Source organism: Tamandua tetradactyla, chromosome 5 (assembly GCF_023851605.1).
Source record: "Tamandua tetradactyla isolate mTamTet1 chromosome 5, mTamTet1.pri, whole genome shotgun sequence".
Lineage (NCBI taxonomy): Eukaryota > Metazoa > Chordata > Mammalia > Pilosa > Myrmecophagidae > Tamandua > Tamandua tetradactyla.
Genome location: NC_135331.1, coordinates 9,475,659 through 9,499,091, shown reverse-complemented (window position 1 = coordinate 9,499,091; position 23,433 = coordinate 9,475,659). Strand labels below are relative to the sequence as shown.

General features: G+C 37.5%; 2 protein-coding genes across 4 annotated transcripts in view; one reads left to right on the top strand and one right to left on the bottom strand.

Moving 5' to 3' along the window:
- Positions 1 to 23,433, top strand: part of KNTC1 (kinetochore associated 1) — a 172,055-nt gene that overhangs the window by 26,259 nt on the left and 122,363 nt on the right. The window lies entirely within an intron of this gene.
- The window catches only part of ZCCHC8 (zinc finger CCHC-type containing 8), a 91,819-nt gene that overhangs the window by 42,684 nt on the left and 25,702 nt on the right, over positions 1 to 23,433 (bottom strand). The window lies entirely within an intron of this gene.

Here is a 23,433-nt window from a genome sequence, read left to right as displayed (position 1 = left end):
GTGGGGGAGCTGGGGGAACACAGATGGGCAGGGGGGTACAGCAGTGATCAAAACCCTGACTTCTACTTCTGGCTGGTTCACTAAAACAAGGCAAAGTAATCATTGTCCCGTGAATTCCACTGGTTTTATGTTCGCAGTGGGCCAACTATATCAGACCACATCCCTTATCAATTTCATTTCTGCTCTGCTAAAAATTTACAGAGGGATTTGTAAAGCCTGATACAAGAAAAATATTTAAGTCTATCTGATGTTTGAGGAGTGTTACACCTCCTTGCAAAGCTAAGGAGCGAGTGCTGTTTATTAAATCAAAAAGGGTCTAAACCCCAGTGAGACAAGAGCCTTAACATGAAAAGGAAGGAGACAAAAACATAAATCCCGCAACCCAAGATGAAATCATTGAGTATTTTTTGGACCAAAAGTTAATTTTAACACTGAAACCAATTAAGACTGTCTGCTGTCTCTGCTTTAAACAAACAAGGCTGATGATAGTGGCTTCCTGGAAGTTTTGAAAAAGCAAAATCATGAGAGAACAACAGGCTACTAAATTTAAATTCATAGGATCACTTCCTCAAGAGAAGCATCTTGTGATAGCAAAACCGGTCTTGTACACATTTGCTTAACAAAGAACAAATATCTAAGGCAGGGCACATCATGATGTAAACTGTATTTAGGGCTTCTTAATAGACTGGGCCTTTGAGTGTGATGGTTTCGTCATGAGCCAGTTGGCGAAGATGACTTAGAAGGTTCCTGCCTCTAACAGTTTTGAAATTCTGTGACTTTGATCCATTAAAACAAGACATTTGTCAAATCAGTGGTTAATATAGCAGTTCTGATCTAGCCAACAATATCTGCTGGCTGCATCAAAAGTTGATTCTGTCCTCAACAAAAGTCAAGCAGAGAATGGATGATAGCCGTGCAGGTAGGAGATTTTGGAGAAGGGATTTTTTAAATTGGGAAACAGTTTGGAGCAGAGAATCCCTGAAGCCCTTCCCAACTCTAATATTCTATTATCTGGCAGATTCACCTCTTCCTAGTACTCAGTCTACAGCTGGATGGTTTATATTAGCTCTGGAGTGTAACTGTGCTACGGAGACCAAAATTCAGTTTTGTCTATTAACCTAAGGAAATGTATGCAAGGAAACTTTAGCCTATGCCAGGGCTTGAATTCAACTAAAATGACTAAATCTCCTTTAGATAATTTCTGAAAGGAAAAGAACAAATAAAATGAGCAAATGTAATACAGTCTTCAAGCCTACATCCTGGAGGTAACAGATACTTTTCAACTGATTTCAATTAAAACATTTTTAATACCAGATTGACTAAGGTTTTTAACCTACTTAGTACCAGGTTCATTTAATTGACTTCATGCATCACAGTCTATGGGAGTATATTTCTGGATATATATTTATTATGTGTTAAGAAGACACTAGATTAATGGTTATCAGTGAGGCCTATATTAGAATTTCCTGGGAGAAATCTATTGAGCAAAAAAAGCAAGGTGCATGACAGTGTATCGTGTGCTATACTGTTTACTGATTTTTTTTTTAATGAGGAAGGGAGAGATAAATGCATAAATGCTTAATGGAAATGCTTATTTTGAACACACTATTAATGGGCTCTTTCTCCCTTGTCTTTCTCATACCTGGCCTTGACCCTTGACAGCCCAGGTATCTGTTTCCTCTCATCCTAACCAGAAGGCAGGAAAGATGGGGAGGTAGAATTGTTACCCAAGAACAGCCAAAGAAAGAATTAACATTCAAGTTTGGACATCCAAAATTGGATTTTATAGGGGACCAAAAAAAATGGTTTGAAATTCTGTCACTGTCAAGTGAGAACGGATTTTTTTTCCAGTCCATTAACTCCCATTTGTAATATCAAGGACCTGGAAAGACCATAGGGTTTCCGCCGTAGTGTAAGAAGATAGTCCTGTGTAACATTAAGACTTAAGCCAGGAGGCTAGAGATGGGAAGAAAGAGGTTATGATGCAGGAGAAATAAGAGCCAGAACTTTCCTTCCAAGCCTGTAGAATTGATGGAGAGCAAGGAAAGAGACAGACATGAGGAAGGCAGATCTGCAGAGCAGGATCTGGGAGAGGAAAGGGGGAACGGCTCCCAGAACAGGCACCTCTGTCCCCAGCCCACATTCGAGATACCGGAAGGACACTCTGATGTAGGGTGATGACGTGAGAAGACATGTGGCAGGGTCAGACGAGAACATCTGAGCCTCCTCTAGACACTGGGAGATGGGAATGCCTGGCTGAGAGCTTTGTGTACCTGCATGGGGACCCACTGTGGCAGCATCGAGGCCAAAACTCAGAGGTGTCTGCTGTGCGAGCAAGAAGAGGGAAGGCTGAGTCAGCAGGGAGGAGGCCACGGAGCCCTGGCTGGGCCAAGAAAGAGCAATCCTAAATGCCAACTCCACCTAAACACCCAGACTCAGAACCGGTTCTCCTCAAAGGACTTGGCAGGATCTGGGTAGGACTAAGGTAAGCCAGACTACAGGGTGAAGGATGATATTAACTATGTTTTCTTAAAACTTCAAGTTCTGTTTGAGACCAAAGGAGAGATGTTTATTTGGTGCAGAATTTATATTTTCTGTAGCACACGATCTAATTTTTTTAAACTTTTTTTTAATTGCATAATATAACATGTACAAAGCAAAGACAGAGAAAAGCAATAGTTTTCAGACCACACTTCAAGTAGTTACAGGACAGATCCCAGAGTTTGCCATGGGCTACCATTCTACCATCTCAGGTTTTTCCTACTAGCTGCTCCAAAACACTGGAGGGTGGAAGGACTATTAATATAGTGATTTAGCAGCCATTCTCATTTCTTAAATTCCATCCTCTCTGTTATATCCCCTTCTTCTCCTTTAACCGTTCTCCCAATCTATAGGGCTCTTTGTTCTGACTTTTTTCATGTTCAGACGGGGTGTCCACACTAAAGGATGGGGGAATCTAATTAACTGATAATTTTGGAGAGGCTGGGCCCTCTAAGATTCAGAATTTATCTGACCTAGGAACACTTTGGGAATTACATGTTCCAGGAAGGCAAGCCTAGTGCATGAAACCTTGATAGAGACTCAGTTCGAGCCTCAGGTGTTCTGAAGAGTCAACAGAAGTGATGCTGGTTGGGGTTTAGCAAACCATAGCAATCAGCAACCTCTAACTGAAGCTTGTATAAGGGCAGCCTACAGAGTAGCCTCTTGACTCTATTTGATCTCTCTTGGCCACTGATACCTTATTTTATTACACTTCTTTTCCCATTTTGGTCAGGAAGGTGTGGATCCCACTGTGCCAGGGCCAGACTCATTCCCAGGAGTCATTCCTCATATTGCCAGGGAGATTTTCACCCCTGAATGACTTATACCACGTAGGGGCGAGGGCAACGATTTTCCTTGTAGAGTTGGGCTGAGAGAGAAAGGCCACATCTGAGCAACAAAGAGGTCTCCTGGAAGCAACTTTTAAGCCTCACTGTAGGTAGTCTTAGCTTATCTCCTACAGAAATAAGTTGATAAAAGCAAGCCTCAAAATTCAGGGCTTGCTAAATACCCTTAAGGAGTGGGAGAAAGAGCAAAGGTGACGGTGGAGTCATGCAGAAAAGGTAGGATTTAAAAATCAATATGATTGCTGAATCATAATATTGATATTTCTTTTAGTCTTCAGTATCTTAGGGCAGCTAGAAGCAAAAACCTAAAATTTTGGAATTGTAGCCTGTACCAAACTCTGAAATCTGTTCTACAACTAATTGTTGCAATGTGCTTTAAAAATTTATTGCTTCTCTGTGTATATGTTATTTTTCACAAAAAAGAAGAAAAAATCTATTGTGATGATAAATACACAGCTATATGGTGACATTGTGAACCATTGATTGTACGCTTTGAATAATTACATAGTATGTGAATATATAACATGTATCAATAAAAAAATAAATAATTAAAACAAAATCCAGGGCTTGGCCTATTTTCTTGGGAATCCCCAATGGTTGAGAGGGTACCCAGGGTTTCCCAGATGAGAGAGTTTAATAGTTCTCTCTCTATATATATATAGAGAGAGAGAGAGAGTGGGGGGGGGAATATATATATATTCTCCCCCTTCAGATCCTCAAGGGAATTCTACCAATACTTTTTAAATTAGCAGCCCTCCATAGTCTGAAGTATATCCTGGTATTACATTAAACTATGCAGAATTCCAAGGCCTCATTCCCATTCTGGACTCCAGGAGTTTGGGTTTAAATGAGCTATCCACATAGGTTGATTTAAATTATGTATTACAGAAAATTTAGGTTCTAGCCATAATAAACCTCTCTGCCTTTGATCTCATACAGTAGCTGAAGGTCTAGGGTACATACATTATCATCTTTTACACTGTATTCTACTCTTTCTTAGACCCAGCCAGGTTGGCTTTGTTTTAAACTCTAATTGATGCCTCATCTCTTTTCCAGTCACTTTAACTGTTATTGCATATAGCTATGCTCACTTTCAGGTCTGTAGCACTCCATTTCTGGAACCGACGTGTCACAGAGCAACTTAAAGTCCCAGGGAAATACCAGCTGAAGCACATATAGCTCAATGTCTCAGAATCCAGTCAGATATCCACAACTTCAGACCAGATGTGGCTGCTATAAGGGCTTTCAATCTAGGCTCCCATTTTTTTCATACGTATTTTCTAAGTGAGATCTTAGCATATTTCTTCTTTTGTTTCTGGCTTATTTTGCATTGCCCATTGTCCCCAAGGTTTATTCAGTTCATCATATGACCCTCGACATCCCTCCTTTTTGTAACCACACCGAATTCCATCATATAAATGTATCACCTTTCACCACTGTACTTCTCGGTCACCATATCCTTTGGCTCCCCCCATCTATTGGGCATAATGGATAATGTCCAAAATAAATAAACCATGTCTTACAGTGTCTTTGTTTGGTTGTACAATCAGCAGCACTCTCAATTTTAGACAATGTTCATTGGTCCATAATGAAAAATAACCAGCAAATATAATGTCACCAACTATCAAATCAGAGCTACCCCTTATCACTTGTCCCTCTCTCCTCCCATTGATTACTCCTGGTAGTGCTACGGGACTGTTGATGTCTTCCCGTTATTATTGGCCATAGCATACATTATTAGTTTTCCCCCATATCCCTCTATCATCGACTCTTTGTCCACTATCAAACCGTTGAAATAGTTCATGCAAGAACTTATTTGATCGTAAATTTAATCATTGGGATACATGGCACTATACATCCCCTTTCAATCCTTTTCACCTTCAATATGGCAATGTTACTTATAAGCCTGCTAAATAGTTACCATCATTTCTATCTGTTCCCTTGCATTTAGATTCAACCTCTTTGGGTAGACTTTCCTCTGTCTCAAGCTTCTGTGTACCACTAGGTCTGCTATATTCTACAGTGTAACTTCTGAGTTAACCTTTTACCAAAGTCATAATGGCGAAATCATACAGTATCTGTCCTTTTGTGCCTAACTTATTTCACTCAGCATTATGTCCTCAAGGTTCATCCACTCTGTCTTACGTTTCAGGACTTCAGGACATCATTTTGTCTTCTTCCTGCATAATATTCCATCGTATGTATACACTGCATTTTGTTTATCCACTCATCTTTTGATGAGCACTTGGATTGTTTCCATCTCTTGGCAATTGTGAATAGTGCCACTATGAACATCGATGTGCAAATGTCTGTTTGTGTCACTGCCCTCAGCTCTTCTGGTATATACTAAGTAGTGGTATTGCCAGGTCATAGGGCAACTCAATATTTAGTTTTCTGAGGAATCGCCAAACTGTCTGCCACAGCAATTTCACACACTTTCTAATTTAACTTGCATGGTCAGTTTATTCAAACACCGTAATTACATGAAACTTTGAATAGGGAGTGAAATCTTGTTGGTTTGTACAGGTCATTGTGATGACCTATAATAATCTGGGCAGAAAATAAGAAAAATATTAGCGAAGTCCCCTTGAGGCACTGGGGAAAAAACATGGAAATATTACACTTCCCCTTCTGGGGAATTCCTGGTATTCTCGCAAGCATTGGGGTTGACCAATTTAATAGGCTGAGCCCTCCATTTGGGGGCTTGCCCCTAAGAATCTTATTCCTGCAAAGGAGAAACTAAATCTACTTATACGTATGCCTGAAAGTCACCCTCAGACACCCCTTTTTCTTGCCTCTCTAAGCCAACTCTCCAGTTAAACCCATTGCCCTCCTCCCTCCATGGGGCATGACTCCCAGGGGTGTAAATCTCCCTCATAATGTAGGACAGGACTTCCGGGGATGAGCCCGGCCCTGGCATCATGGGACTGAGAAAGCCTTCTTGACCAAAAGGGGGAAGGGAGAAATGAGACAAAATAAAATGTCAGTGGCTGAGAGGTTTCAGAGTCAAGAGGTCATTTTTGAGGTTATTCTTCTGCAGCATGTAGACATCCCTTTATAGTTTCTAGGGTATTAGAATAACTAGAAGGAAATACCTGAAACTGTGGAACTGTAATCCAGTAGCCTTGATTCTTAAAGATGATTGTATAACTATATAGCTTTCACAGTGGGACCATGAGATTGAGAAAACCTTGTGATGATACTCCCATATCCAGTGTATGGGCAGATAAATAAGAAAATAAAGACAAACAGTAATCAAATAATGGGGGAGGAGATGGGGCATGGGATGTTTTGGATGTTCTTTTTTATTTTTATTTTTATGTTTTTATTAATGGAAATGTTCAAAAATTGTGATGGATGCACAGCTTTATGGTGATATTGTGAACCAATGATTGCATACTTTGCATGATCATAGGGTATGTGATTATATTTCAATAAAATTGTGTTAAAAAATTCCGAGTAAATAAGATTTTTGAGAACCTATAAAGCTATTTATCATTGTATGCAATTTTTCTTTAGTGTCTCTCATTAAATGAATGAAGTAGAAACAGAGGTATTCCTGTTCCATGGCTATTGAGCCTCTCTTATAAATATGCGGCTGCAACTCATAATCTAATTTTTATTGTATGTAACAATTAATTTGCTGTCATAATTTGGTGGCTAATGTAGATCAGTGAGAAAACACCACTTAAAGGTTCTGGTAGCTACTAAGAACATATTGACACGAGAACCTGTCAAAAGACCTTTCATTAGAAATTAAGGAACACTTGATATATGTGCAAATAAGTCTGGAATTAGACCCTCAGGTCTCTTGTTCTTGGCCCTTAATTAAAATGGAAGCTTCATCTGCATAATAACATTTTGGTTTATATCAACTATTCACTTAGGTATTGAAACTTTGGCATGGGAAATCTCATTTTATTTGAATATTTCTTTGAATTTCTCACAAATATTTGAATCTTCTACAAATGGATCCTTTTGAAATTATGGTCAGAGAAGCAAATATGTGCTTTACATTCTGAACATTGAAATGCTATTTCTGAGAATGAAGATTATAGTGATTAATTAGATGAAAGCCTATCTGAATTGCTTCTCTGTTGATAAAACTGCTAGTTACTCATTAGGTGTTTCCTAAATTTTATTTATTTGAAAGTAGTTTGATGCATATCATTCACCTTATTCGGAAATTGTTATTTTATATGTCTATTTTTTAAAAACATGAGCTTCAGTTGAAATGATCAGCAATAATTTTCATTCCTTCAGTTGATCAGCTAGCCCCCAAAAAGTTTAGATTTGTTAACAGATTTGATCATTCATTACATTGGACAATTTAAATGAAATTGGTGTCATTTTGAAAAAAAAAGGACTCAGCACTGGCTGTCATGCGTAATTGCCTACCCAATATCCATTTCCCCTTTTTTACTAAACAAACCCTGATTATACTTGATATAGCAATGAGCCCCCAGATTTATGCTCACTTCCTCAGATTTTCCCTATAACAGTCCCCTAGAGGCACTTTGGGGAAAGCTTTTTCTTTCCTGATAAATGGGCACAGATGTACATGTGTTATCTGGAGCCGAGGCAGCAATATTGTTACCCTGAGGTAATGAACAGGAAGACAAAAGTCAACAGGCCCAAGGGTGGCAGAGCAGAAAAACGGAAAAGAACAGAATTACTCTCCTAGGAGCAGACCTATCTGTCAGGAGCAAATACCTGGATAGGAACCAGAATAGAACACCTTGGAACAATAGAATAAATTTCAAGAGCTAATAGGCTGGTAGAAAAGGAACTTCGTGAAAAAAAAACTGAAATGGCTGGTGGACAGTGTTACTGTCCTACTGTGTGCTATGTGTAACCATTTTCTCTTAGCCCAAAATTATCAGAAAATGTACACCACTGGTTAAAGCTTTGTGAATCTGAATTTGCATTTGGGAGATATTGCATGGTCCTGAGCCCCTGCCCAAAGTAGACTTGCATTTAGGGGAGAACAAAGCCCAGTTATAGGGGTTTCTCCTCCGTGGAAAGTCTTCAGGTGATACTCTGCTATGAACCCATATATGAGTACAAGCATGAGTAGTATTTTCATCTTGTGACGTGAAAAATTCCTAAATAAGAAATTATCTCATTGTTCTGAATTTTGTCCCAGACAGGGTAGTTTATCATATTTCTGTTCGACTTTATGCATTTCTAGGCAAAATCTCAGGTTAAACAACGGTGCCAAGAACATGGTTTATCTACTTTTTCTCCAGTACCTTCAACTTCTTCCTCTCTACTCCCTCCTTATTGGCATGTAAATACCACTCAAGCTCCCCTATCTTCAAAACAAAACAAAACAAGCAAAACCCTTCTTTAGTGCAACTTCGTTTTCCCAGCCAAGCTTCTTGAAGAAGCCGTCTATTTCTGATGTCTCTCTTTTCCCATGGCTTAGCAAAAATGTCTCTTTCCAAAATCATCAGTGACAGTCATGTCATTAACTCCTAATGAATTTGGTGGCATGACTGCCATTGATGACTTCGGCAATGGTATTTTCCGTTGAGCAGTAAGGGTAAAAACTTGTCCTACTTGACCTCTTAGCAGCATTTTACACTGTTGACCTTTCCCTCTATTTTTTTTTTCTTTTTTTTTTTCTCGCATGTGTGGGCACCAGGAGTTGAACCTGGATCTCTGGCGTGGCAGACGCTCTGTTTTATTGCAACAAAAGGCCACAGTGGTTCACGTCTCCCTATACACACCCACTTTTCAATATTACTTGCTGCATCTCCTATGAAAAGATAGAATCTATTTCCCCATCTCTCAAATCTGGGCTTGCTTCATGACTTTCAGAATAGAATAGAATAGGCATGTGTGCCAGTTCTGAGCCTAGTCTCAGGAAGCCTTGTGAGCTTCCATGTCTTTTCTTGGTTTCTGCTGACTATAATGTGAACAATCCTAAGATAACCTTCTAGAGGATGGTTATGGGCTAGACAGCTCTTTTGCCCCTCCGGAGAGTCAGCTGAACTCACAGGTAGAGTTACCTGTATAACCTGCAATTGATTGCAGGCTCATAAAAGAGCCCAGCAGAGACCAGAAGAACTTCCCAACTAAGCATTCTCAATTTCCAGCCTACAAAATATGAGCAACTAAATGGTTGTGATGAGCCAATAAACTCTGCGGTTTGTGATGGCTAATTTCATGTGTCAACTTGGCTAGGTTATGGTCTCCAATTGCTTAATCAAGAAAGCACTGGCCTCATTGTTACCGTGAGGGTATTTCCTGGATTTAAATCATTAGTCAGTTGATTGCAACTATGGCTGATGACATCTACAGTCAACAAAGGAGAAGGCCTTGGGCAATGAGAGGAGTCTCTTCATCCAATCAGTTGAAGGCCTTAAAGGGAGAATTCAGGATTTCAGAAGTGAGAAAGAATTTCTATCTGTACTTCAGCCAGCCAGTCTCTCCCGGGAATTCATCACCCTCACTGGCGTTCCCAATGTGCAGCTTCTCCTGGGAAATTCATCAAGTTCCCAACTTGCAGCCTGCCCTACAGAATTTGAACTCACTAATTTTCATGGTCACATGAGCCAATTCCTATAATAAACCTCTTAATATTTTCATACCACTTCTGTTTTTCTAGAGGAACCTCACTAATACAGGGTGGTTTGTTATGCAGCAATAGCTAACTGATACATTCTCTGTCCACGTCCCCTTTCCCCACTTTGTTTATGGTGATATCACACATCTCAACTTCCTTTTCCTACTCTAGCTTTTCCTTTTCAATCTCTTTTGTAGGCCTCTCTCTACCTGCCCCTTAATGTTGGTGCTCCTCAAGAATCTGTTCTAGTTCTTCTTGCTTTGCCACCCATCTTCTTTCCTCTGAATAAGCCCACCCTCTTACTGCCTTTAATCATTAACTATATACAAATAATTTCCAAATCTACATCTCCAGCCCCAAATTCTCAAGTTGCAAATGAATACCTACAATTGAATCCTGGTCATCTCCACTTGAATTTATTCAACAAATATTTATTGGCTGTGTCACAGATACCACAAATTATGTACATTCAAAACCGAGCTCCTAACTCCTACTCCAGGATGCCTAAGTTCCTTAACTCTTGTCCACAGGCAATCAGGCACCAAGTTCTGTCAATTGTATCTCTTAAATTTCTCATAAATCCACCTACTCTTCTCCATACTAACTGCCACTCTAATCTAGACCACCATCAATTTTGGAGACTGTTGCAATAGTCAAGGCAAAAATGATATTCTTTCCCCCCAGATAGCAACATATAATTGTTCGTCACCCTACCATTTCTATTCTTGCTCTTAATCCCTTCTCTGCATCACTGTCAGAGTAATCGTTCTATGAGGCAAAGTCAATATAACTCCTCTGCTTAAAGCTCTTCTATGGTACAATTAGCCTTTATGTACCTCTGGATCTAATGCAATATGGAGTATACAGTACCAACTATGAAGTATTCTTACTTAAAAAAAAAAAAAGGAATCTGAATCTAATAAAAAACATTATGCTAAGTGAAAGGAACCAGTCACAAAAGACCACATATTATATAATTTAATTTATGGGAAATATACAGAATAGGCAAATCTATAGAGACAGATTGTAGATAGTGGTTGCCAGAGGTTGGAGGAAGGAGAAAATGGGGAGAGATTCTTCATGAGTTCAGGGTTTCTTTTGGAGGTGATAGAACTGTTCTGAAATTAGATGATAGAGATGGTTGCATAGCTTTGTGAATTTACTAAAAACCACTGAATTGTGCATGTTAAAAGGATCAATTTTGTGGCTTGTGAATGGTATCTCAATAAAACGATTATAAAAAATTGCATAGAGTTATATCCACACTCAAATACTCTCTCATACACACAAACAATCACTTGTATAACTGGTGAAATCTGCATAAACTCTATGGATTGCACCAATGTCAATTTCTCAGTTTTGATATTGTGCTATAGCTCTATAAGATGTTAACATTAGTAGGTGGAAGGCTGCATGGAGCTTCCTTGTACATTTTTTTTGCAGCCTCCTGTGAATCTATAGTTATTTCATAATAAATTTTTTTTTAAGTCAGTGTAATGGGGCAAGGGGAGATTGTTCTAGATTGATATTGGCGAAAGAGACATAAAGACTGATTACAGCATGTGAACTTTGATTGGATTCTTTTTTTAAAAAAATATTTTAATTGACAAGTCTTCACATACATATGTCCCATACATGGTTTACAATCAATGGCTCATAATGTCATCACACAGTTGTGTATGGATTCTTAATTTTGTTAGTAATCCTGATGGCATTTGGCTATGATGGAGAATGTCCTTATTCTTAGAAGATACACTGAGCTATTAAATAGGGTAAGTATCATGGGTAAGTATCATGATGTTTGTGATTTATTTTCAAATGGCTCAGCAAGGGACCCAGCAGCAGATAAAGGTAAGATGGCACTCTATTACCAATGATCGGAGCAAAATGATTGTTTCTGGGTTTTCATTGTGTTATGCCTCCAATTTAAAAAGTGTGTTGGAAAATTAACCACGTGTTTCTCTCTACTCCTTTCCTAAATCCTACCAAAGTGGTAGTCAAGGGATTCTGAAAATCCCACAGGATAAAAAGAGCAGGAGGGTGATAACGGTATTCTTGGAGGATGAAAGGCTAATCGAGTATCAGCCTTAGTCAAGAAAAGGAAGCTGAGAGTTCCTGCAGAGGAGATACTAATGCAAAGCGATTCATCAAGATGAACCCTAGAAAGGCTCAGGAACTGGAGATAGCAGGCGCCACAAAAGGCTTTGTGCGACTGGAGGCTTGTGGCCGTGCTTGTGGACTATGGGCCTTGCTGCAGTCACCAGGGATTTTTTCAGCCAGTTTGGACCTATACGTGACTTTCTCAAGGTTCACAGTCCCAGGAGGAGCATTCAGTTGACCTATCCTAGGTCAAGTGCCTGCACAGCAGATTCCACGGAGCTGGGAAAGAGAACAGTGTTCCTCTTTGGTTCTGTACCAGGAAAGGGGAGTCAGGACCTGTCCTGAGAATTCCCAGGTTGGAATGGTGTTTGGATGCGGGGCAGCGAAGAGTGATAAATGCCCTTCTACGACGAAAGCTTTGCAGTTCATAGCAGTCATTAGGGCAATTGCTGTATTTGCGTGAACATCTCATCTGTCAAAATGGTCAGAATAGCTTGTCAACCTTCCCAAAATGTAAAGGATGATAACTGGGTCTCAATGATTCTCATGCTGTGATCCTTAAGAAAGGATTCTGTGATTCAATGAATGTGGTGAGGATAATTTTTTAATTTTTTCAAATTATTGTTAACCTAGAAAAAGTTGTATGTTGGCCTTAGAACCCCTCCTCTCAAATCTCCCTCATCACTATTTGCCCATCTAGGCCCTAAGCCTTGCAAATGCTCTTGGTGTCTTAAATAAATTTTCTACATGTTCCACCACACTGCATTTTCACTTTGTAACTATGTGAAAACTGTAGTGATGACAAGCAAAAACTGACACCTTTGCTGAGGAAATTAATTTGAGCTTCATATGCTCCTTTAGTCATTAGGGAACAAGGCCCCAGGTTGCTAAAGTTAACTCTTCTTTCTGTGTTTAAGAGCTTACGTGCAAAAGAAGAGTCGGTTGTATTTTTCCCATGATATGATCTTTATTCATTGTTTCTGGTTTGGAAATAAAAATGCAAACAATTGAACAAATACATATGTGCACATATGCTTTAAAGGTAAATGCAGAAGGTCTTAAATCTCATTTGAGTGAATTTATTCACATATGTCATATCTTTCAGACAGCAGAGCAAGTGAAGTTGGCCAAAATGGTATTGCTCAGAGGGGAAGAAAAAATATAGTCTTTTCCTTGTAAAAAAGTTAGCTTTCTGCGTATAGATTCATATACCTATAAAAAGCGAGATTAGAAAAATACCTACAAAAGAATGCCCAGCACTTATACTTTCCATATCTTCAAGCTAAAAATATATCCAGAACGAGAAGAAACAATAATGCATTGCTTCAGATCTCTAGATCTAAATGGCAAACAATGACCAATTAGTTTTTATAACAGTGTATGTTTGTGAAAACACGAGATAAAGTGTTATTATCCTATTTCATAGATTGAAGAACTGAGAACAGGTAAATCACATGCTCAGGACTACTGGAATGAGACTCAACCAAGATCTAAATTCAAAGAGTTCGAAGGCCTTCCTACAAAATTGATGAGTATCAGTTCTGATTGTTGATAACTGTTGGACTGAGCCTTATGAGATTGCTGGTATTCGATTGTTTTTGTCTCCAAAATGACAATTTTCTATGGTTCTCACTAATACTTCTTTTTTTTTTTTTTACATGTATTGTAGCATAGCTGTGCGAATCTCAAAGCAATATATTTCATCTCTTTCTAGAGCTCCAAAATGGAAGGTCCTTGACAATCCTGTTTGACTCTTAAACACGTTGAAATTGTATACGTTATGACTGAACCACTGTCACCTCAGTATCAGTCATTGTGTGTTTAAGTTTCCTGGGCAGCTCCAGCAAATACCATGCAATGAGTTGGGTTAAACAATGGGAATTTATTCGCTCACAGTTTTGTTGGTTAGGAAAAAGTCCAAATCGAGGCATCATCAAGGTGATACTGTCTCCCTGAAGACTGTGGCGTTCTGAGATTGGCTGTGAGCGATTCTTGGTCATTAGCTTGTCACTTGGCAAGGCACGTGGTGGCATCTGCTACTCTCCCTTCTATTCCAGGTTCCCCTGATGATCAGCTTCTGGCTGCTTCCTCTGGCTTTCTTTCTCTCTCTCTCTCTCTCTCTCTTCTGTCTGAATTTCAGTGATAGGATGAGGGCCCATCCTTGAGGTGGGCCACACCTTCACTGAAGTAACCTCATCAAAAGATTTTACTTACAATGGGTTCATGCCCACAGGCATGGATTAAATTTAAGATCATGTTTTGCTGAGGTACACACCTGAAATTTGTTTAAGAGAGAAGTAAAATTCTATCATGTTTGAGCCACTGTTATTTTATCATTTGTTTTTGTTACTCATGACAAACCTCATGTTGCATTAGTCAGGGTTCTTCAAGGAAAAAGAAGTTAGATAGATAGATAGGTAGACAGACAGACAGACAGAGATTAGAGATAGAGATAGAGATAGATTCATTATAATAAATTGGTTCACAGGACTATAGTGACTTGTTTTTGTTTCCTGGGCTGCTCCCACAAATACCTTGAAAAGGGTTGGGTTAGCAATGGGAATTTATTTGCTTATGGTTTGAGGCTGGGAAAAACTCCAGATCAAGGCATCATCAATGTAATGCTTTCTTCCTGAAGACTGTGGCGTCCTGGGGCTGGGCTGCTGACGATCTTTGGTTCTTAGAGTGTCATATGGCAAGGCACATGGCAGCCTCTCCTGGCCTCTCTATTCTCTTCTGGTTCTGTTGAATTTCAGCTTCTTGCTTTTGTGGTTTTTTCTCTGTCTGAATTTCATTCTGCTTATAAAGGACTCCAGTCATAGGATTAAGAACCATCCTGACTGGGCTGGGCCGCACCCTAACTGAAGTAAAACAAGCGCCTACAAGAATTGGTCCTGTGAGCCAATTCATTATAATAAATCTCTCTCTGTCTATCTAATCTAATCCCACTTATTTTTCCTATTATATAATTATCTATTTGTAATCTCAGATATTTCCAAAATAGGTGAATTTCAAAAGTTTTGAAGCATATTTTAGGATTCGTACTTGCATGATTATGTGAGAATTCTCAGCAAAAGAACTAAACAGACTTGCAGTATTTTGCTTAAAATACCCACAGTAGTAGATTGAAACTATGCTGAAGCTCCCCTCATGAAAAGTTACACAAGTGGCTCAGTGGTAGAATGCTTGCCTGCCATCTGTGAGACCTGGGTTTGATTCTCCACTAATGCACCAAGGGAAAAAGAGAAAAAAAGGAAAGAAAGAGATGAAGATTTTTCCCCCACAGTCCCATGAATCTGATCTGGTCTTGCTTATTTACAACGGAATGTGGAGGTTGTGATGGGTGAATTCCAGGGTCAAGACCTCAAGAGGCTTTGCAGATTTGCTTTTTCCCTCTTTGGGATGACTTTACATTGTTTTTTGTTTTGAAATTTAAAATAATTTCAAACTTTCAGGAAAGTTGCAAAACTAATACAAAAACAATACAGAAAACGCCAATGCACCGCCACTCAGATACCCGGATTCACCAACTTTAAAAATTTTGCCACGTTTGTAATATCATTCTTTCTATTCATCTATCCATCAACCTATCCATCCATCTATTTTCTAAATATTTGAAAGGAGGTTGCAAGCATCATGCTCTTTTTAAAAAAAAATTATTTTCAATTGTGGTAAAATATGCATCACATAAAAATCAATTTAACCATTTCAAATGGACACTTTTTGACATTGAATACATTGACTTATACCACTATTACCAGTCTATTTTCATCATCCCAAACCAAAACTCAAACTCATTTAGCAAATTCCCTCCCCCACACACACATACTGTTGGTAACTACTATTCTGCTTTCTGCATCTGCAAATATTTTCTTATTTGAAGTACTTTATATAAGATAAGTCACACCATAGTTGTACTCTGTCTTATTTGTACATAGTACATAGTACCCTATGTATGTACTATGTGTACTATGTAGTATGTATGTACATAGTACATAGTTATTTGTACATTTGTACATAGTTGTACTCTGTCTTATTTCACTCAACATATTGTATCTGTCTTATTTCACTCGACATGAGTCTTCAACTTTTATCCATGTTTGTAGCATGGACCAGCACTTCATTCTTTTTTATGGCTGAATAATATTTCATTGCATGGATAGACCACATTTTGTTTATCCATTCATTTGTTGATGGTCTTCAGCCATTATTTTGTCATCTGCTTTTCCTGCCTCTTTCTCTCTCTCTGCAACTCCAGTGATGCCTGCATTGGTAGGGTTGACCTGTGTCCCAGGGTCCCTCAAGCTCTATTCATTTTACTTCATTTTTAATTTCTGCTCTTCACAGTGGATAATTTCAATTGTGTTATCTTCAAGTCTGTGGATTCTTTCTTCTGCCTGTTAAAATCTGCTTTTGAATCTGTCTAAAGAGTTTTTCAATTACTGTAGTTTGCAACTCCGAAACTTGTTTGGTTCCTTTTTTTCACAATTTCCATCTATTTTGTTCAGACAATATTTTCCTAATTTCCTTTCGTTCTTTGCATATGGATTCTTTTAGTTCACTGACGTAAAATCTTTCACTAATAGTTCTAATGTATGAGCTTCCTCAGGGGTAGTCTCTGACAGTTATTCTTTCTCATGAATGGGTCCTACTTTCCTGTTTCTTTGTGTGTAATTTTTTGTTGAGAACTGGGCATTCTGAATAGTATGTTGTTATAATTCTGGAAATAGAATTCTCCTACTCCTCCCAGATTTCTAAGATTTTTATTTTTTGTTGAGGGCTGGAGCCATCAATTTGTGGCTTTTCCAAACTATTTTTGCTCCCCCCAAGTAGGGAGTGGAAAGAGAAAAGGGAAAAAATATTAGGTACTGCTTCCTTAAGATGACTCTGCCACTTCTCCTTAAGAGATGTTGGAACAGTGGCCATACTCAGAGCTGGCCTCAGCATCTCAAATAGCTGACCAAGAGATTTGATCTCTAGATTTTGGAGGACTAGATCCTTAAAGCCCACCCTGGCACCAGCAATCTGCACCACCAGCCCAGCTGCTGCCTCCCAGGTGGTTGGAAGATGGGGGTGGTAGCAACTGCACTGGAGGGTGAAACTTACCAGTGTTTCCCAGTTTCCCAGTCTTTTCCTTCTGTCTTTCCCTGGATGCTGCAGTGTTCCACTAGACTAAAAAAGAGTTCTAGAATAGTTGATCCAAACAGTTCCTGTCAGTTCAGGAGCTTCCTACTACACCATCTTCCTACCCTCTCACATCCTGTTCTTTTAATACTTAATACTTGCATATGTTTCCTAAGAACAAGGATAGTCACTTACGTAACCACATTAAGTTCATTTGTCAAGTTCAGGAGACTTAACCTTGATAGAAAGCTTTCAATCTATATCCCTTTTTTTTTCAGTTGTCCCAATAATGTTCTCCTGGGCATTTTTTTCCTGTTACTAGATCCAGTCAAGGATTACGTTTTGCATTTCATTGTCTTTGCCTCTTTAGTTTCTTCCTCCCCACTCCTCAAATTGTGGTTACATAACTACAACATAAAAATTTCCATCTCAATCACACATTTCAGTGGAATTAATCACATTCATGTTGTGATCCCATTCCACCATCCACTAACACAACTTTTTCATCATCCCAAACAGAAACCCTGCCCAGCATTAAGCAATAGCTCCCCATTCTCCTTCCCCGACTCCTCATCCGAGGTAACCTATACTGAACTTTCTATTTCTATGAATTTTCATAATCTAGTTATTTAATATAAATGGAACAGTACAATATTTGTCCTTTTTGTGTCTAGCTTATCTCACTTAACATTACGTCTTCAAGGTTCATCTATATCGTAGCATGTATCAGACTTTTATTCCTTTTTACGACTAAATAAAATTCCATTGTATGCATAATACATTTTGTTTAACCATTCATCTGTTGATGGACCTTTGGGTTGTTTCCATTTTTTGACTACTGTGAATAATGCTGCTATGAACATTGGTTTGCAAATATCTGTTTGAGTCCCTGCTTTCCATTCTTTTGGGTATATACCTAGAAGTGTGAATGCCAGGTCATATGGTCGTTTCCTGTTTAAATTTTTGAAGAACTGCCAAACTGATTTCCACAGAGGCTACACCATTTTATATTCCCATCAACAATGTACAACGGTTCCTATTTCTCCACATCCTCAGTAGTGCTTGTTATTTTCCATTTTAATAATAGCAATTTTAATGTGAGGTGGTACTTCATTTGATTTGTATCTTCATAATAGCTAATGATGTTGAGCATCTTTTCATGTGCTTAGTGGCCATTTGTATATCTTCTTTGCAGAAATGTGAATTCAAGTCTTTTGCCTATTTTTAAATTGGATTGTTGGCCTTTTGGTTGTGGGTTTCTTTATGTATTCTGGTTATTAAACATGTAATAGATTTGTGCTTTCCAAATACTTTCTCCCATTTTGTAGGTCCTGGAATGCTTTTGCTGCCAGAAAATAAGCGAGACATGCAACCTTTTATGTGTCATTAAGCATTACTTAATTACCACCAGTTTTCAATTATACATGTCAAAAGAATCTAGGGTTAGTGGTAAAATGCCCAGATAGTACATATTTAAGGTAAAATCAGTGAAAGTTAAAGAGTTAAGCAAGCAACTAAATTAGATAATCAGTACATGAAATTTAGCAATAAATTGACTAGGGGTCCTTTGGCATGCACATGATCACCATATATTGGGGTGGAATATATTTTTATCCTTAGAGTTAATAGTGAGATAAGCTTCCTCAGCAACTAAGAAAAGCTGGAGGAAAATGAAAGTTAAAAAAAAAATGGTTCCAAGATGTAAATTCCCAGATTACTGTAATTGCTAAATTGGCAGTACTCCCCAAATTGATCTATAGGTTTAATGCTATCTTTATCAAAATGCCAACTGGATGGCATAAAGATAGACATATTGATCAATGGATAGAATTGAGAGTTCAGAAATAGACCTTCACATCTATGGTCAATTGATTTTTGACAAGGTTCCCAAAGCCAATCAACTGGGACAGAATAGTCTCTTTAATAAATGGTGCTGGGAGAACTAGATATCCATATCCAAAAATATAAAAGAGGACCCCTATCTCAGACCTTATACAAAAATTAACTCAAAATGTATCAAAAACCTAAATACAAGAGCCAGAGCCATAAAATTCCTTGAAGAAAATGTAGGGAAGCATCTTCAAGATCTAGGCATAGACGGTGGTTTCTTAGATCTTACACCCAAAGCCCAAGAAAAGAAAGAAAACACAGATAAATGGGATCTCCTCAAAACTGAATACTTTTGTGCTTCAAAGGACTTTGTCAAAAAGGCAGAAAGGCAGCTTACTCAGTGGAAGAAATATTTGGAAGCCGCATATCTGATAAGGGTTTGAAATCAAGAATATAAGAAAAACTACAACTCAACAATGAAAAGACAAACAACCGAATTTTTTAAATGGGCAAAAGATATAAATTGAGATTTTTCCAAAGAGGAAATACAAGTGGCTGAAAAACACATGAAAAGATGCTCAACTTCACTAGCTATTAAGGAAATGTGAATCAAAACCACAGTGAGTTGTGAAATTGTAACCCATGTCAAAGTCTGAAATATGTTCTACAACTAATTGTGGTGCTGTGCTTGGAAATTTATAGCTTTTTTGTATATTGTTATTGTTCACAAAAAAAGAAGGAAAAAAAGTCGATTGTGATGTGATGATAAAAAGGTATTTAAGCCCTCTAGCCTCCTATATTCTGGAGCAGCTAGAAGGAAAAATATGAGAGGATCGTATGGTAGCCCATGACAAATTCTGGGATCTATCCTGTAACCACTATTTGAAGAGTGCTTTGAAAACTATTGCTTTTTTATTTCTTTACTTTGTATATATGTTATACTATACAATAAAAAAGTTTAAAAATAAAAAAAATTAACTGAAAAAAACCCACAAAATCACAATGAGATATCATTTCACACCTACTAGAATGACCACTATTAACAAACAGAAACCTACAAGTGTTGGAAAGGTTGTGGAGAAATAGGAACACTCCTACATTGCTGGTGGGAACGTAAAATGGTGCAGCTGCTCTGGAAGGCAGTTTGGCAGTTCCTCAGGAAGCTAAGTCTAGAATTGCTATATGATCAGCATGTACCCAGAATAACTGAAAGCAGGGACGAAAGCAGACATTTACACACCTATGTTCATAGCAGCATTATCCAATATTGCCAAAAGATGAAAACCCAAGTTTCCATCAACTGATGAATGGATAAACAAAATGTGGTACATTGCACATCATGGAGAGTATGATTAATAGCAATGAATTATGTCTGTGATTGTGGTTGAAAGGGGAAGTTTTAGAGTCACGTATGTCACTGGAAGGAAAGTGAGAGGATGAAACATGGGGGTGTGTTACACAGTGAACCCTGTGGTTGACGACCGTGATAAATATTACAAATATAAAAATTTCTTTCATGACCTAGAACAAATGTACATTATTACAAGGAGTTAATAATAGGGGAGTATATAGGGGGAAATATACCTATTGCAGCTATGGACTATAGTTAACAGTAATATTTTATTATTCTTTCATCAACAGTAACAAATGTACCATACCAATACTGTTGATAACAGGAGGAAATAAGGGTTAAGAATTTTTTTTTTTTTTGAGTAATGAACATATTCTAAAATTGATTTGGTGATGAATGTGTAACTATGTGATGATACTATAAACCACTGATTGAATACTTTGGGTGGATTGTATGGTATGCGAATATATCTCAATCTTGAAAAAGAAAAACAAAGATTGAGAACTCACACTTTTCAATTTCAAAGCTTTCTACAAAGCCACAGCAAACAAGACAGTTTAGTACTGGCTTAAGGACAGACACATTAATCAATGGAATAGAATTGAGAGTGACAAAATAAACCCATCACATTTGTGGTCAGTTAATATTCAATAGTAATGCCAAGGCAATTCAATGGGAAAAGTATAGTCTATTCAACAAAATTTGCTAGGACACCTGGGTATCTACATGCAAAAGAATGAAACTGGACTTCTACCAAATACCCTATGGAAAGTTAACTCAAAATGGACCAAAGATCAAAATATAAGAGCTAAAACTATCAAACTCTTAGTAGAGAACTTAGGCACAAATCCTCATGACCTTGGTGTAGGCAACGTTGTCCTAGATATGACAGTGAAAGCACAAGTGACAAAAGACAAATAGATAAGCTGGACATCACCAAAATTAAAATCTTTATGCTTCAAAGGTTACCATCAAGAAAATGAAAAGACAACTCACCAAATTGGAGAAATATTTTGTACTTCTCGTCTGCTTGCTCTAAAATAAGGTTCCTTAACAGAAGGAAACTTGTTAGAAGTCCCTGAGAAATTTGCCCCGGGTCTAATCTCACAACTATCCTAATTCAGTTTCATTTGTCACCCTCATTTATGACTAATGAACTAATCTTCTTGGCTGAAAACAGTAAGAGCACTCTGGTATGATGTCATCCCTGCACTGAAGCAATCTCAGCTGGAGGAATGGTAAGAGCTGAATTAAGGGTTACACCTTAAGATATTCAGTCATACTATGTATTACAGGAATTCCAAATGTTGCCAGATTGTGGACAGTGAATTTCATTAATAAATCCATTTCTGATGTCTAGAATTTCTGATGTAAACTATTTCCCACTAACAGAGATAATAATAAAAGGATTAGGATCAATTTTTTTTTTCTTTTTTAGCATGATCTGTTCCTTCTTTGGTTATGTTATAAAATATTTTTAGCATCCAGCTATGGTCATTCTTTTCAGATGTTCTTTTCATCTAATTCACATATAAAAAATAATCCAACAAAAGGAAAGAAATGACATTGTCTTGCCAGTTTATTCAGAGAAGACCTGAATTATAGGACATGTTGGGGCACAGGGAACTATATCTGGACAGTAATTAGTAAAATCATCCACATGAATGTAAACTTCAGAGCTGTAAGTAGTTGTACTAATCACATCATTTAAATCCTGGGGAGCAAGTAATTTTTCCATACCAATTTCCATCAAGAAACCACAGTATTGGATATTGGATGGTGATTTTTCAAATTAAATATTTTGAAAAATCAAACATCACACCAAAATTGGAAATTCCTAAAGGTAAAGTTTAAAAGATTTAACTCATAAGACTGAAACTTCTGTCCTGCAAAAGATACCATAAACAAGTTAAAAATATATACTGGACAAATCGAAAAGATAACTTGACAGTATATGCAACAAAAGACATATTTTTTTATCAAGTAGCCCAATAGGACAATTAACAAAGGATATAAAAAGACAATTTATATAAAAAAACAAATTTACAGTAAACATCTGATTTATCCTACCAGGAATACATCCAATGCATATTATTTCCACAAGTACTCAAAGATTTTCCTTTAAATGTTCTCTGCAGCATTGTTAAACAAAATATCATAAACAATATTGAATATGGTATAGTAAAATACAGCCATTAAGAATAATGTGATTTCAAATACTGACATGGAAAGTATAGTATAATCTCTTACAAACACACACACACACCCACACACACACATACATATAAAATATTAAAATAAAATCTTAGTTACATATATATGCTCAGGAAAAAGGTACAACAAACTGAACAAGGATTTCCTCTTAAAGTTGGCATTATAAAGGACTTTCACTTTATATTATTGTTTTGTTTGAATTTTATACAATAAACATGTATTACATTTATAATAAGAAACAAAAATTAAGAATTTCCATTTTGGGAAAAAAAAGGGTTCGGGCTCAGAAACAACGTCTGATAGGAAAGTAACTATATTGAATGAAGAAAAATGTTACATACTTTCTTTATGGATTATTTTCCTTCAAATTTATGGCTTTATTATTCCTTTTGTTTACAATTTTAAAAGTGAACATTTTAAAACCAAGAAATATGAAGTATCACATTTTTCTCTTATAGTGACCATGAAAGGGTAGAATTTTAGTGCAAATGAAAATGTACTAAAAAAAAACTGGATCTCATGAGATCCAATTAACATCGGCTAATAAAAGGTTCTAGGATGTGAATTTTATGGAGACTATTTTCCCCTAAATCATAAAATTTACAACTTCAAAATCCAAACATGGATAAGAAAGTCATTTTCTGCGACTATATGAATGGGGAAGGAAATGTTTAGCTTAATCTTTCAGCTTCATTCCAATCCCCACTCCTCCACCATTTAATGAGACAAAAACATTTTAAATATTTCTTTTCTTCAACAATTGTCTCTTTTTCCCCCTCCACTCCAATATAAAAGTTCTAGCTAGATTGCTGGTGATTTATAAAACTTGCCTTCCTCAAAGGCTTCCAATTGACTAA